The sequence below is a fragment of the Octodon degus genome, unplaced genomic scaffold (assembly GCF_000260255.1).
Source record: "Octodon degus isolate 3935 unplaced genomic scaffold, OctDeg1.0 scaffold00432, whole genome shotgun sequence".
In the NCBI taxonomy this organism is placed as follows: domain Eukaryota; kingdom Metazoa; phylum Chordata; class Mammalia; order Rodentia; family Octodontidae; genus Octodon; species Octodon degus.
This window is the reverse complement of record NW_004525008.1, coordinates 26,056-37,248: the sequence shown is the minus strand read 5'-3', so window position 1 is coordinate 37,248 and position 11,193 is coordinate 26,056. Positions and strand designations below refer to the sequence as shown.

Below are 11,193 nucleotides of genomic sequence, written 5' to 3'. Positions count from 1 at the left end.
TCTTCTCTTCTCTTCTCTTCTCTTCTCTTCTCTTCTCTCTCTTCCTCCCTCCCTCCCTCCCTCCCTCTCTCCCTCTCTCCCTCTCTCCCTCCCTCTCCAAAGGGGGCTTGCGACACCCAAGTTTGAGAGCAGCTGATATTTCAAGGACTAATACTGATTTCTGAAGTTTTGAGTTTGGGTAACACAGGCTGTTTCTTCAGTAGAGAAGCAGAGGTCTCTTTTGCTGTTTTTGGTTAGGACAAGCTGCACAATGCAAACCTCATTTGAAAAGTGATTCAGAACTTATTTAATTAAGTTTACATTAGCACAATAGTATTTAATAAATAGAAACTAAAATATGCACATTAAATAATTTAATATGACAAAGCATGCTAGATGCATCAAATAAAAATATTTTAATAAGCAACTTAATGTAATTAGCCAAAACTGAAGGACTAATGCCTAGCTATTGACACACGGAAGCCCAAGTGCGAACACTGAAAGCATGAGGCATTTGAAAAGAAACATAGAGATATATTTTTGGGTGATTTTTGCGAGTAATCAGTGAAGGGAGTTATGCTTGTGTCTTCGAAGGTTTTGCCCATTGTCTGTAGAAGTTGTTCACACTGCTGCTATCTTCATGAGTAAATAAAAGAATAATTTCATATCTCAAACCATTAGTTAAAAGAAGGAAACTATGCACCCACGGGAAGCACATATGTCTAAACTGGCGTCATCAATCTTGTCTAAAGTCTTGAAGTTTATTTAAACAAACGAGGTCCGTTTGTGGAAGAGTCACATAGACCTCGCTCTCTACATCTATCTTGCTATTAACATTTAAATTCAAACTAATGAAAAATTAAAATTCAGCTCCTCAGTCACACTTAAGCACACTCATTCCCAGCCGCTTGTCCCTTCCATGCTGGGGAGAGAACATTTGTGTTGCCGAAGAAAGCTACTTAATGCACACAGGGACGGTGTAGATATTTGCAGGAAATGGTGGTTTGTTTTGGGTAGCAGATGGCGCTACTGTTTTGTGTTTTCTTTAGGGAAAAACAGTAGATAATTAAATTATCCTTTGAGTGAGAATTAGTACATCCGTGAATTCAAGTACAACATGGCTCATTTGTGTCACGAAACACATTTAAATTTGTGCCATTTTGCAAAAGTTTTCCCATTTAGCAGTTACCTAGCCTTTGTGCTATTTGATAGAGACATCTAGGTAGATTGCAGTCCTCATTCATTTTCTGTCAAGTGATAGATTTAATGATTTTTTTTATCATTATTTCATATGAAAAATGGAGTAAGTTGGAGCATTAACATGATTATCACAGATGGACTGATGAGAAAAGTGTGACACAAACCAATATTTGTGATTAATCTAGTAGCGCGGCTCTAACCTCTACTATTAGCATTTCATACTTGTTATTTTGGCAATCTGTCTTTTCCTCCAGAATGAGCACCCCACACTGGATCTGGTCTTCCTCATGTGACGAAAGTCTTGGCTGTGACTCTTTTGGGTAGGAAGCAGTCTTAGTAACAATGAGAATTTCTGTTGTTGGTTTGTTTGAATGTGGTCGTGCGAGTGGGGAACCCAGGACTTTGTACACAAACATTGAACCCAAGTGCACCCACCGCGGACCCATTGTAAAGATGTTACAGGCCAGGGAGTGGTGGATCCCATTTCAGAACTGAGATTTCTTTTTCAAAAAGATCAAAGACATTTAGATCAGTTCGAGGACCTTTTGATGTTTGATATTATTTCTGCTACGTGGTTGTTGATCATTGTCATACTGGTAACAATCCGGGTTTTTTACTCCTCAGAAAAATCTCTTAGGAGGTGACACATGTTGCATTGCTTCCAGTTGTGGGATTCCATTGCAGGTTTTGATTGCTTATTATACTGTTTTGGGAGAAATGCGGATTCCTTGGACACGGCTCAGCTGTGGAACAATGCAAGGAAACATGATTCAGTAACTCTTGCACATCTGAACGTACTGTGGGCCTCGTGCCCTCACGTGTTCATGGCCGGGATGTTGTTGTTGTTTTGAATTAATGAAGGCTAAGTGGGTGAAAAAAGCAAGTGCCGAGGCTGAACCACTCATGAGTTTTGATACGGTCTGAATAAAAAAAAATTGATTAAAGCCATCTAGAACTCTGAGGTCCAATTTGAACAGTGCTCTCTTTTTCCTCTATGGAACTCAGCCTTTGGCAGATGTTCAGGTTATTCACGTATACCCTCATCAGCTCTATTCACAGTTAGGAATGTAGGCTGTATTTTTATAAGTCATTCAATATACAAGGAAATTTATGAATGGGTAAATATAATGTGACTTGGGCATAGATCGCCAGGTATGGAGCGTGGAGTACAGCTATATGTTCTTTTAAAATTTTATTTTCTTTGAGTTTGAAGAGTAAAAAAAACCTGAAAAAGCAGAAATGCCCCTGTTTAAAGTGAGTAGAATGAAGATGTGAGTCTCACCATCAGAGTCTGATGCAGGTATTTGCTAGTGTTTGTACTTAGAGAGAGGAAATGGTAACACAACAGATTAATCAGTTACTTATTTGGCCAATAGGATGAGCACAGCTCCTGTTGAGATTATCCCTAGGGAAGGAGTTATTCATCCAAATATGAATTTTATTAAAATATGAAAGGACATCTGTCTTGAAATTTATTTTCTTGATTCATTTATATTAATTATACTTATTAATGGGGTATTGTGTTGTATTCAAACAAATGCATCTGGTGTTGAAATCTCCATGGGCAAGGTAATGAACATATGGGGACATAAGAACATTGTTGAAGGCTTTGTGGTAACATTAATTATTTCTCATTAATTAATGATTACTTTTGAATACTCTATGTCCCTATCCTGGTTTTCTTTTTAAAATAAGATAAAACATAGACCCAGAAGAAGTCAGCTGGGCTTGGAAGGTAGCCTAATGGTAGATCACTTACCTAGCATGCGGGATGCCCTTGGTTTACCACTACCACAGAATCAAAAAGAAGGAAACCTAACAAATTATAAGAAGGATGCCCTCTGTAAGAGTACAGGTATTTGAACCTGGAAACCATTTCTGTCCTGGATTATTTCTAGGTTAACGATTGTGTGTTTAGTCTAGGTGTGGTCAAATCTTTCATGAGTCAGTCTGTAAATGAGGGAACAGGGCAACGAATAGTAATTATACAGAAGCAGCATGAAATACAGACCACTGGCATGAATAGGTGATCAGCCACGAAAGAAAGTCACCTATTTCTTGGCAAAGGACTCTATAAAAACCCAAAAGCCCTACCTATGCTCTAGCCTCTGTACAGTGACAAGGAGCTACAGGGTGCAATTGTGATAATCCTGGTTTGGATGATGACTTTAATAATGCTTGTTATATTACTTAAAATTAATAGATTGATAAATAAAAATATCTTTTATTTGGTTACTGATGAAAGGGGATTGGCATCAATCCTATGAGTACTCTAGCACATGGCTAATATCCTTTAAAATGATCTAAATCTGTATTTTTATTTGTTTAAAAGTTGGTATTTGATTTCACAGAATGAAGAGGATGGTGGATTTAATTAAGTCTTCAGTGCAGGATGATTTGGGCTGCTGCTGTCTTAGGTAAGAATCCCAGTGACCAAGTATGTAACAAAGAACCCTATTCATCAGGGCAGATTTCTCATTAGCATTTTATTGAATTGTTTATGCTAAGTCATAAGTAGACCAACTGTGGATAAACCGTAACATCAGAGTCTTTCCTCTAAGAATTCACCTTACTTTTACGCCGCACTTAGGTGAAAATTGATCCAGTCATAGTCTGGGCTGCCACTCAAGTGGCTGCTTTGTTACACACGGCTGTCTTTAAGGAAATTGTGTTTCAGGAACTTTCACCTTCTGTCTTTTGGCTGCAGCAGCCCTACTGTGAGTAGGCAAGCGGCTGCCTGGGCTTCTGGGCCCTGTCTGTGGTTGCATCACCCCTGGGCAGCTCTGACCGGAAGCAGGCAGGAGAGGCATGCTGGAGGGGCGGGATCCAGCCCAGCAAAGGTGCTAATTGGCCCTTAAGTGTGAGGGCCACTCCAGAGGGAGCTCTGCGCCCTGGGAACAGATCTTGTCCGTGTGAAACCAACCGCCTGTGCACAAATTTTGGTTTCTTTTAAGCTAATTGTTCTTGGCTTATTTTTAAAAATTCATTAATATTGATTTTATCATTGCTAGTATAGCTATGGAGGGATCAATAAATCAAGGTAGAAATGAAGGAAAAAGATTGCTTATCCTGGATCAATGATGAGTACCCTGGGGTGTCTGAATCAAGGACTTTGATTAAACCCTATACCTCTGAGATCCATCATGGGAAGACTCCTATTTACTATTTTACAGGAAATTGGCTCTTTCTGTGAGTTTCAGATACTATGGATAGGGCTCTTAGAATGCTGGGTATCGATTGCTATTATTTTTCTGCAAAACAGTTGATGAATAAATCAAGAAACTTACATCTGCATACAGACAAAATGGGTTATTTCTGTTCCCTGTTTGAGGAGAGTGTTTAATGCAGCAAGAGCCGCTCCTAATAATACCTTTAGGAAGCACTGAAGCCCAGCAACATACATAGATGTTAGCATCTGTGTTGCTTTACTGGAGTAAGTTACTTGCTCTATTAAGAAGTGAGCAAAATGCTTCCATTAATTATTTATTAAATAGCCACCTCATTCAGAGGGGGCTCAGATACACATCTGTATTAAGACTATGTCATCAAGGGGCCAGGGAAATGGCTCAGTGGAATAAGCACTTCTGTGGCAAGCACAAAGGCCTGAGTTCAATCCCTGGTTTCGCACAAAAAAAAAAAAAAGAAAAAAAAAAGACTATGTCAACTACCCAATTGTGATTAACCCAATAATCCTCTCTAGGTTTAAATTGAACTCCTCAGTGTAATTAAAACATAAAAAGTCAACTGATGTTTTTCAGTATCTAATGACCGTTCAAATGTACATTAAGATTGCAGTTTCTTTGAAATTATATAGTGTTATTATTATAACTAATGCACAAATAACTTAATATTCCAGTCAATTATTTAGTTTTTTTTGTTATTAAGAATAGTGAGCATCTTTATCCTTGATCTTTATATTTATGATTTTCTACTCTACATTCATGATAAGATCAGTGAATAAATCATTGTATAAATATGTAAATAAAGATAAATTATATGGTGTGTTGACCAATTGTGAAAATAAATGGATGACAAGCAACATTAATATATATGGAAAATACAGAGCTCTATTAGGAGATGAGTGATTTGAAGGTGTTAAAGTTTAGGCTTTTGTGGAGGATGGAATAGACAACAGATACAATGTGAAGGTCAGGGTCATGATCAGTGTTCTTTCCTTAAAAAATAAACATCATGATTTAGTTTTTTAAAAAATAATTTGATGGGAGGAAGGATTCAAGGTTAAATGCACAAATATTATTTTTAAAAATAGCCTGGTCCAAATCACTACGAGTCTGATCTGGTAGTGAGACCCTGAACACTCTGTAGACCCTTCCCTGAAATACAAAAATAAAAATAATAATAATTTAAAAAAGAATTTTAACAAACAAAATGGACATTACTTTAAAGAACTAGATTTTAATTTTATTTATTAATTCTATGTTGTTTGCATTTTTCTAATTCACTTTCTACTTTTCCCTTTACAAATTTCTGCTGATTTCCTTATTTTTTCTATTGCTTTGAATGTTAAGTCATTTATTTTATTTACTTACTTGCTTATTGCAGTACTGGGAATCGAACACAGGACCTTGCACTTGGCGGTCAAGCACGGGTGTTTCTGAGCTGTCTCCCTGACCCCATTTATTTTATTTAAATAGCTAATGATTATTTGAACACATAGCTGATTTGTGTATTTATGGGTCAAACAGAGAAACCTGGACTATCTTATATCCCTAGAGACTGAGGAATGATTCACAAAGAAATTGATGGGGCCACAGCAGTAGACACAGGAGCTAAGCAACAAGTTCCGAATGACCAAATTTAAGCAATGAAAGCACACAATGCTGTATTATAACCCAAAGTATAAAAAATGAGTCCATACTGATATAAATAAACTCTCTAGCAGGAAATAAAAAAAAAAAAAAAAGCCTGGTCTTCGTACGTGCAGTTTGGCTGCTCCCAACCAGCTTGAAGGTCTCCCTGCTCGTGACATCCATGGTTCCAGGAGCAGGGAGACCCTGGGAGTGCAGTTAAAGGCTGAAGGTGGCTTGGGTGGATGATATGATTGAACTGGTAGAATCTCTATATGTAGTCCAAACGTGTCAACTTGGTGACAGGAAAAGTATAAACTGGTCTGCTAATGCTGTGTAAATTATTCAGTAGTTGCAAATTTTCAATTGGCTGAGATCTATATACTCTGGCAAAAGATCCTGTGGTTAGCTCATAGGGTACTTAGTGATCTTGTTATTAATTTTTTTGTTATTCTTAGTTCTATGATTATTCTTAGTGAAATGAATAGTCCATGAGGAAATGCAGAAATGAATGGAGGCTGAGAGCCAGGCTTGGGTCTATGATGACCCCTGGTGGTGAACGAGGCACGGATGATGACCCCAGCGCCACGGTGCAATGCAAGACCTCCAGTGTGTGACTGGGACCCTAGGAGTGAAACGGAGGGCTAGATAAGGAGGTTCTCAGTCACACATCTCATTCTATTTTTCTAATCAGATCAATGAAAGTATTGTTGAACAAACACATAAATTATGAAGTGTCTCAAGCACTGGCTAGTTGTAAAAAGTATGTGCCAAAAAATTCTACTATAAACAAAATCCCTCACTAAAATTCACTGTGAATGCACCTCAAAATATTACAACCTTCACCGAGCAGATCATATATAAAATTTTTAATGGCTTCAAGTCCTTTTGTCCATTGTTACATTTTTTTTTATTTATTTTTATTTATTACATTTATTTATTGTGTGTGTGTGGCCAGCTCAGCCCACCAGGGGGCAGGGCTGGCTGGCATGTGGAGCTGGGGGATTGAACCGCGGTCCCTGTGCTTTGCCAAGCTTGTTTCAAGTAGGTGCTTTAGACCACTGAGCCATCTCTCCAGCCCCTGTTACATATTTTTTTAAGAAAAAAAATCTTCACAATGTCTCTTGTGGTTAATGACTAGTGAAAATGTAAGGAGGGATTGGGGGAAACAAGTGTAAGTGCCACATGCTAACTGTTTGCGCCACCAGAGCTCCACAGAGGGAAAACAAACAACCGTGGCTTCCTCCTTGTTTTCTCCTCGTGCTCCTAGGATGGCTAATGCAAGACTGATGACAGCATCCTCACCAGCACCGAAGTCGATGGCTTGCCCCATGCCTCAGAAGGCCGGAACCAATGTGAGTAATCAACAAAGTTCTTAACTTGTCTGAGTGGTTTTTAACAGGTATTAGGAAAAGTATTTTGTAAAAGCAAACCATGTCAATCATTTTTGTTGACAAGTGCAAAGTGGTTGTGAATTTTTATGCACATTAACTGATATGGTCAGAACAATCAGGGAAGGAAAGTGGATACAAGAATACGGCATAAAAAAGCACAATAATGGCACAGAAATAAATATGTGGACGAATAAAATGGAACATCCGTTAAAGAAATAACCCTGTGAATCTTCAGCCTGGCTTTTTGACAAAGAGCCCACAGGCATGCCTTGGAGGGAGACTTTCAGATAGCTGGAGCTCTTATTCATGCAAGGAGTAGTGAGTCCATAGGTCAGTGCAGAACGTGTAGCAGAGCAGGGCCAGCCGCGGATCGGTGATGACCACTGGAGTCGTATCAGTCACGGACGATGACAACAGCTCAATGTCTGAGGTCCAAACCGTAAGACAAGCCGTGTGCACCTGGTGATCTCAGGGCCTGTGTTAGCGATGGAAAGGTTGTCCTAGAAGGGTCTTCATGTTCATGAGGGTGCAGTTTGCTTTTATAACTGAATCAACAAAATGAAACCACTATACACAGTAATACATATGCATATGTATATATGAATGACATGTGTGAAGCGGTGACCAATGGTGAAGTTACATAATAATGAGGAATACATTATTTTTGTATTTAAAACATAGAAGACCATTAAAAAAAATCTAAAGCCTGTTACAATTTTGGCTGAAGATGACAGATGAACATTCAATGTTCTTTTTTTTTTTTTTTTTTTTTTTTTTTTTTTGTTTTTTTTTTTTTTTTTTTTTTTTTTTGGCGGAACCGAGGATTGAACTCAGACCCTTGCGCTTGGCAGGGAAGTGCTTACTCTACTGAGCCATCTGCCCGGCCCCCTCAATGTTCATTATCTCACAAAATGCCCACATAATTTAAGGCTTGCATAAGTGATCAATGAAATTAATGGATGAGGGCGAGATGAAACAGATACTGTCAATCCTTTTGAGAGCTTCGGTGCCTTGCACTGAGTGTTTCGATTCCCCTGACCACAGCATTCTTTCTCGGTCGCAGCGTCTCCTTCTGCTTGTGTGCGAGGACTGTGGAGACCAAGGTGCGTGCAGCCGGACTTCTCTCCTTCTGGGTTGTTTTTAAAGTGGTGTTTATTGCATTTGTGGAAACATCTATATCCATAGAAGAGCGTTAAGAGTGGCTGAATGAACAGCACAGCATTGCCTGGAAGTTTAACGTGACTAACATAGGATAGCTGGAATTACATTGTTTATGTATTTAAAAGAACCTAAATTGATTAAAAGATTAAGGTAATCCAGATATGTGAACTCTCAATGGAAGGAGACAGATACAGTGAAAATAATGGACTTCGTGAGTGTTAATGCCAATACTGGATGATCAATGTTTTTTTTTTTTTTTTCTTAAAAAATAGGGTCCTGGGAGATGGCTCAGTAGAATAAGCGCTTGCCTGGCAAGCGCGAGGGCCTGAGTTCAATCCCCGGTTCTGAAAAAAAAAATTATAATCTACTTACTAGTCAAATGACTAATAGAATGAAGAGAGAGGGCTGCAAGGATGGATGAACAGAGATGGGATTCGTTAGTACTATTTTCTACTTTGTACTCTCAGAATGGTGGCTCCCAACCTTCCCAGTTCATGTGTTTTATGGTGTCTGACGTATGGTGAGAAGGTGGAGACCATTGTGCATACAAAGTTCTCGTCATGGCTTGGGTGTTTTACTTTTCTTTCTGGGAAGAGGTTGGTTTTTATAGTTTGTGTACTTTGTTGGTAGAAGCACTACATGTAAACCAAGAGTGCTGTCCTAGTCACTTTTCATATTGTTGAGACGGTGTACCTGAGAAGGGAAAGGTTTACTTTGCCTGGCATCACAGAGCAGAAACAGTGCTTGGTAGGGCAGGTAGGAGGCACTGCAGCAGCAGCAGCAGCAGCAGCAGCAGCAGCAGCAGCAGCAGCAGCAGCAGCAGCAGCAGCAGCAAGGAAGACCTTCTACTCCCCTTCATTCCATCCAGGCCACAAACCTAATGCTGGTCCCTTCCACACCTGTGTGGGGCTTCCCGTTATCCACACCCAGAGCAGTGCTCACCAATCAGTGCACTAATCCAGTGATCACACCTTGAATCCAAATCACACACCTCCAACCAGCCACCTCTGAAAGGTCTGACTGGTGAGGACACGAGTCTTTGGTGAGACACCCACATACCCACTGATCGTAGCTCAGTGACAGGCATGGGGTGATCACAACACTTTATTCTCACTCACCAATATTTGTACAACTTATAATAGTTACTGAGGGAAAGAGATGTACTCAGAGTGGTAACAGATCCTATATATAGCTTGAAAGTCTAATTAAGAGTTTGGTTCTTTGATGTTTTAGATTCACAGTCTTCTACATATCATCAGTAAAATGAATTTTTAATGAGAAAGCATAGAAATTAAGGAAAGCAGATTCAGTGTTAGACCCATGGCAACCAATGTTGGTGTGTGAGTCATGGATGGTGATTACAGATCTAAAAGTCTGAGCTTAAAAATACTGTAAGGTATCTTCTGCAGACCTTTGGATCCTAAGGATATGTTTGAGAGATAATTTTTTTCTTTTTAATAATTAGAGAAATCGTGAGATTAATACAAGCTCATAAAAATGAGATATAATGTGAGAGAGTGTGAGACATTCAGCAATATGTGGCAGCAAACCATCAATTATGTGTGTACTTAAAAGTCCAGAAGGCCACTGGATATAAGAGCTCAAATGAGTTACTCCCTTGGTAGAAAATGTGAAATAAAATAAAGCTAATGGCCTATGTCCTTGTCAGTGTCGGGGCCCAAATGCTCAATGTTTGTTTTCTGAAGAAAAAATCACCGTCATTTAACTCCTACTTAATTGACCAGTGTAATGAAAGGTTGAGTGCATGGTTAATTAATTACCAATCTTTTATAATCTATTTTGTTCATGTTCTCAGAACGGATGCTGCCAAGCTTCTTGAAACACATCCTCCTGGCCGTGACTTCTGTGGTTCTCGGTTGGTGTTAGGGACGTGGAAACGGGTGAGTGTAAATGAAGTTCCTAAATTATTTTAGGTGATTTCAAAAGGCAGTTTACCATTTCCTAAAAATGTTGCTTATAATCTAGGCAGACGCACAGAGCTAAGATAAATATGGGATGGCCATGAAATACTACCTCAAATAATATTTGTCCAAGTATGTATAGGTATCAATTTTATCAACTAGTCATTATTAATGTCTTCAATACTAGAAAACAAATATAGAAATAAATGAAGAATAGTTCGGGGGCCAGTCTTGGATCAATGATGACCACTGGTGGCATATGAATCACAGATGGTGACTAAGCCATGGAAGTCTGAGGTCCACACCATATGAGAAGTTAGTTTGCTTCTGCTGTGGAGAAAGGTCCTCCAGAGAGACAGGAGAGTGTATGAAACATTATGTCCCTATGATTCTTATTATATTGAAAATAGTCCTAAGATAAATATATACACTATTATTAAAATGCATGAGAAGTTAAGAGTGGCCATCTGTATTTACTGAAAATGTAATTTTAGTAATATATAAATGATCACCTCTTATGATAGAGCTGGTACAACTAATCAGTATTCTTATTCTGTGTTAGTAGAAAATTCAATTTTGTATTTAAGAGAAAGTAAAATATATATTACTCTAAACTGAAGCCAGAATGACAAATTAATTGATTGAACTGGAGAATTTGATTGGTCAGTGGAGAGAATATCTCAGTCTTTTATCACCTCTTGTGCTCTCCACTTCTCAGAGTGCCCCCCC

General features: G+C 38.7%; 1 long non-coding RNA gene, 4 other non-coding genes and 1 pseudogene across 5 annotated transcripts in view; all 6 read left to right on the top strand.

Moving 5' to 3' along the window:
• LOC111814695 overlaps positions 1–7,342 on the top strand; it is a 21,628-nt gene extending 14,286 nt beyond the window's left edge. Inside the window, exons 2-3 of the long non-coding RNA XR_002819607.1 lie at positions 3,531–3,596; positions 7,258–7,342. This is a non-coding gene — a long non-coding RNA (uncharacterized LOC111814695). The remainder of the gene's footprint in view (positions 1–3,530; positions 3,597–7,257) is intronic.
• Positions 2,073–2,147, top strand: LOC111814700 (annotated as a pseudogene).
• On the top strand, positions 4,250–4,321 carry LOC111814705. The gene has a single exon (XR_002819617.1). It is a non-coding gene; the product is annotated as a small nucleolar RNA SNORD113/SNORD114 family (small nucleolar RNA).
• Positions 7,343–7,747: 405 nt separating the features above from the next.
• Positions 7,748–7,817, top strand: LOC111814706. The gene has a single exon (XR_002819618.1). It is a non-coding gene; the product is annotated as a small nucleolar RNA SNORD113/SNORD114 family (small nucleolar RNA).
• A 2,038-nt stretch (positions 7,818–9,855) lies between these two features.
• LOC111814708 lies at positions 9,856–9,927 on the top strand. Its single transcript, XR_002819621.1, has one exon. It is a non-coding gene; the product is annotated as a small nucleolar RNA SNORD113/SNORD114 family (small nucleolar RNA).
• Positions 9,928–10,696: 769 nt separating this feature from the next.
• On the top strand, positions 10,697–10,767 carry LOC111814698. Its single transcript, XR_002819612.1, has one exon. It is a non-coding gene; the product is annotated as a small nucleolar RNA SNORD113/SNORD114 family (small nucleolar RNA).
• Positions 10,768–11,193: the final 426 nt, after the last annotated feature.